At 29.2% G+C, this 5,536-nt stretch overlaps 1 non-coding gene across 1 annotated transcript in view; it reads left to right on the top strand.

Annotated features, from left to right (window-relative positions):
- Positions 1 to 5,283: 5,283 nt before the first annotated feature.
- LOC116655480 overlaps positions 5,284 to 5,536 on the top strand; it is a 1,995-nt gene continuing 1,742 nt past the window's right edge. Inside the window, exon 1 of the ribosomal RNA XR_004310558.1 lies at positions 5,284 to 5,536. This exon is cut by the window's right edge and continues 1,742 nt beyond it. This is a non-coding gene — a ribosomal RNA (small subunit ribosomal RNA).

The following is a 5,536-nucleotide window of genomic DNA, read 5'->3' as shown; positions in this document are numbered from 1 at the left end:
GATCCAGAGGGTGAGTCCGCTTCAATCTTCTCAATGTGGTACTGTTGTCAAGCAAGTTGATGGCCTGGGGGTTGGGATGTCGATCCAGCCTATCAACATATCTTGTGGCGAATCTCCGGACCTCTTCGCTGACCCATGGGACGCCTAGTTGGGCGTGGATGGTCATATTATCATGGTAAGGGTGGGCTCCAGACAATGTCCTGAGTGCCCTGTTCTGCGCAAGCTGGATGATCTTTCTATTGCTTGGACTCGCCGTTCCCCATAACTGAATGCCGTAGGTCCAAACTGGCTTCACGATGGTTTTGTATATTAGGAGTTTAACTCTCAGCTTCAGTCTGGACCTCCGTCCAATTAGCCAGTAAAGCTGACGCAGCTTGTCTTGGAGTTGCTTTCGTTTTCGTAGCAAGTGGGTTCTCCAAGTGAGCCTCCTGTCTAGGGTCATACCCAGATATTTGGGTGTAGGGCTAGCCGGAATTAGTGTGCCACCGAGACTGACACCAGGACAGTCGCCTCTCCTCAGGGTGAACGTCGTTTGGACTGACTTGTCGTGATTAACAAAAAGGTATATATGGTAGGTGGTGTCAGCCTACCTATATAATATACAATTTTATATTATATTTATATAAATTATATTATTAAGATAATATAGTTGAAACGTAAGTGTTATATTAATATTTCATTAATTTGACAAGTTTCCGAATATTATCGTTAAACTCTGGAGCTAGGTTAGTAAAAAGTTACTTTTTCTTTCCTAGCGTCTATATGAAGTTATATTAAATTTTATTTAATTTAATTTTCATATGTGTATATGATGATGATATTATTATATATTATTATTATATGCATACATATTAAACAAAATATATATTAAAATATTAAAACTTTTGAATATGTAAGTGCTTAGTTTTATATCATATAAAACTAAACTAATTTACAAAGAAATTAAATTTTAAATTTATTATCAAATTACAATTGTTATAATATTATTATAATATTAAACAAATATATATATGTGAATATATACAAATTGTTGTATGTGAATATAAAAAGATATTTTAGAATTAAATATATGCATAATATGTAATATATTAAATAAAGGCTAAAAACAATAGAGTAGCAATTATACCATGTAAAAAGACCACACAATGTTTTTAATAAACAAAAGAAAAACCCGGTTACACGTCCCAGCCGGGTTTAAGAAAGCCAAAATTAAAATATATATAAATATTCTATATATATTTATTTTATAAAGAACGAATATTGAATGCCATTTAATAATTGGCCAAATTCGTTATTAATATAATATATACAAATATTTGCAATATTTATTTTCTAAATATCAAAATGAAAATAATATATCAAGAAATAAACATTATTCTGGTTGATCCTGCCAGTAGTTATATGCTTGTCTCAAAGATTAAGCCATGCATGTCTAAGTACACACGCATTAAAAGTGAAACCGCAAAAGGCTCATTATATCAGTTATGGTTCCTTAGATCGTTAACAGTTACTTGGATAACTGTGGTAATTCTAGAGCTAATACATGCAATTAAAACATGAACCTTATGGGACATGTGCTTTTATTAGGCTAAAACCAAGCGATCGCAAGATCGTTATATTGGTTGAACTCTAGATAACATGCAGATCGTATGGTCTTGTACCGACGACAGATCTTTCAAATGTCTGCCCTATCAACTTTTGATGGTAGTATCTAGGACTACCATGGTTGCAACGGGTAACGGGGAATCAGGGTTCGATTCCGGAGAGGGAGCCTGAGAAACGGCTACCACATCTAAGGAAGGCAGCAGGCGCGTAAATTACCCACTCCCTATCTAAACTTTTTTAAAAATATTAAAAATTTTTCCAAGTACAAAAATTTATGAATGGATTTGAATATACAAAATGTTAACACGATAATATTAATATCTCTGCTGTATTGATAATATTAATATAATATTAAATCATCATATATATAAAATGAAAAAAAAAAATTTTTTTCATCAAAGTATAAGTCCGTAATATACGGACGGCGGGAGTTGTAATAACTTTTGCCAGGTAGCCCTTTGACTCGTCATCATATTAGTGACGCGCATGATTCAATTCATGAGATTCCTACTGTCCCTATTTAAACTTTTTTTAAAAATAAAAATCAAAATAAAACTTTTCCAAATAACGAATATTAAAATATTTTTATATGGATATGAAAATATTAAAATATTTTTATATGGATATGAAAATATTAAAATATTTTTATATGGATATGAAAATATTAAAATATTTTTATATGGATATGAAAATATTAAAATATTTTTATATGGATATGAAAATATTAAAATATTTTTATATGGATATGAAAATACGTAGTATAAAAAATACCACATTTTACGAAAGCGTAGTCAAAAAGGTATATATGGTAGGTGGTGTCAGCCTACCTATATAATATATGAAATATATTATATTAAATATATTAAACATTATTATATCGATATGAGCTAATATTGATATAAGTCCGCTATTTATATGAAAATAAAGAAATTATATGAATATAGAAATAATATTCATCAAATACTAAATATTAAAATATTTTTATATGGATATGAAAATATTAAAATATGGATATCTATCCGTAAATATATGAAGTATATGAGAAATTTGACGGAGGGAGAAAATGTACAAAAAATACCACAATTTACGAAAGCGTAGTCAAAAAGGTATATATGGTAGGTGGTGTCAGCCTACCTATATAATATATGAAATATATTATATTAAATATATTAAACATTATTATATCGATATGAGCTAATATTGATATAAGTCCGCTATTTATATGAAAATAAAGAAATTATATGAATATAGAAATAATATTCATCAAATACTAAATATTAAAATATTTTTATATGGATATGAAAATATTAAAATATGGATATCTATCCGTAGTACAAAAAATACCACAATTTACGAAAGCGTAGTCAAAAAGGTATATATGGTAGGTGGTGTCAGCCTACCTATATAATATATGAAATATATTATATTAAATATATTAAACATTATTATATCGATATGAGCTAATATTGATATAAGTCCGCTATTTATATGAAAATAAAGAAATTATATGAATATAGAAATAATATTCATCAAATACTAAATATTAAAATATTTTTATATGGATATGAAAATATTCTATATAATATATGAAATATATTAAAATATATTAAGGATATGAAAATTTAAAATATGGATATCTATGTATACAAAAAATACCACATTTACGAAAGCTGTGTCAAAAAGGTATATATGGTAGGTGGTGTCAGCCTACCTATATAATATATAATTATATATTATATTTATATAAATTATTATATTATGATAATATAGTTGATACGTAAGTGTTATATGAAAATTTAATGAATATGAAAAATTTCCAAATATTATAGATAAACTCCGGAGCTTTTACGTAAGCTGTGTCAAAAAGGTATATATGGTAGGTGGTGTCGGCCTACCTATATAATATATTAAATATATTATATAAAATATTAAATTGAAAATATTAAAATATTTTCATATGGAAATGAATATATATTGAAATGAATGTTTTAGTATATATAAGTCATATAAATGATAAAAGTATTCTGATGAGTATTTTTAGGTGAGAGGGAGAAGATATATAAATACCACATTTTACGAAAGCGTAGTCAAAAAGGTATATATTTTTTTTTTTTTTTTTTTTTTTGTAAATCAATCAGAAGTTACATTTAAAATCTGTCCGCAGATATGGACAATAATTAAATTTAAGAATGGTTCCTTGACAGAAAGAATACAATATTTAACTAGGTGGAAAAATGCCACATTTTACGAAAGCTGTCTCTAATTTATTACTAATACCTCACTAGTCAGTCTCCTCCAGCCTGAGATCCAGAGGGTGAGTCCGCTTCAATCTTCTCAATGTGGTACTGTTGTCAAGCAAGTTGATGGCCTGGGGGTTGGGATGTCGATCCAGCCTATCAACATATCTTGTGGCGAATCTCCGGACCTCTTCGCTGACCCATGGGACGCCTAGTTGGGCGTGGATGGTCATATTATCATGGTAAGGGTGGGCTCCAGACAATGTCCTGAGTGCCCTGTTCTGCGCAAGCTGGATGATCTTTCTATTGCTTGGACTCGCCGTTCCCCATAACTGAATGCCGTAGGTCCAAACTGGCTTCACGATGGTTTTGTATATTAGGAGTTTAACTCTCAGCTTCAGTCTGGACCTCCGTCCAATTAGCCAGTAAAGCTGACGCAGCTTGTCTTGGAGTTGCTTTCGTTTTCGTAGCAAGTGGGTTCTCCAAGTGAGCCTCCTGTCTAGGGTCATACCCAGATATTTGGGTGTAGGGCTAGCCGGAATTAGTGTGCCACCGAGACTGACACCAGGACAGTCGCCTCTCCTCAGGGTGAACGTCGTTTGGACTGACTTGTCGTGATTAACAAAAAGGTATATATGGTAGGTGGTGTCAGCCTACCTATATAATATACAATTTTATATTATATTTATATAAATTATATTATTAAGATAATATAGTTGAAACGTAAGTGTTATATTAATATTTCATTAATTTGACAAGTTTCCGAATATTATCGTTAAACTCTGGAGCTAGGTTAGTAAAAAGTTACTTTTTCTTTCCTAGCGTCTATATGAAGTTATATTAAATTTTATTTAATTTAATTTTCATATGTGTATATGATGATGATATTATTATATATTATTATTATATGCATACATATTAAACAAAATATATATTAAAATATTAAAACTTTTGAATATGTAAGTGCTTAGTTTTATATCATATAAAACTAAACTAATTTACAAAGAAATTAAATTTTAAATTTATTATCAAATTACAATTGTTATAATATTATTATAATATTAAACAAATATATATATGTGAATATATACAAATTGTTGTATGTGAATATAAAAAGATATTTTAGAATTAAATATATGCATAATATGTAATATATTAAATAAAGGCTAAAAACAATAGAGTAGCAATTATACCATGTAAAAAGACCACACAATGTTTTTAATAAACAAAAGAAAAACCCGGTTACACGTCCCAGCCGGGTTTAAGAAAGCCAAAATTAAAATATATATAAATATTCTATATATATTTATTTTATAAAGAACGAATATTGAATGCCATTTAATAATTGGCCAAATTCGTTATTAATATAATATATACAAATATTTGCAATATTTATTTTCTAAATATCAAAATGAAAATAATATATCAAGAAATAAACATTATTCTGGTTGATCCTGCCAGTAGTTATATGCTTGTCTCAAAGATTAAGCCATGCATGTCTAAGTACACACGCATTAAAAGTGAAACCGCAAAAGGCTCATTATATCAGTTATGGTTCCTTAGATCGTTAACAGTTACTTGGATAACTGTGGTAATTCTAGAGCTAATACATGCAATTAAAACATGAACCTTATGGGACATGTGCTTTTATTAGGCTAAAACCAAGCGATCGCAAGATCGTTATATTGGTTGAA

The sequence above is a fragment of the Drosophila ananassae genome, unplaced genomic scaffold, assembly GCF_017639315.1.
Source record: "Drosophila ananassae strain 14024-0371.13 unplaced genomic scaffold, ASM1763931v2 tig00000208, whole genome shotgun sequence".
NCBI lineage: Eukaryota > Metazoa > Arthropoda > Insecta > Diptera > Drosophilidae > Drosophila > Drosophila ananassae.
The sequence above is the reverse complement of the archived record's forward strand: the minus strand, read 5'-3'. Positions and strand labels throughout refer to the sequence as shown.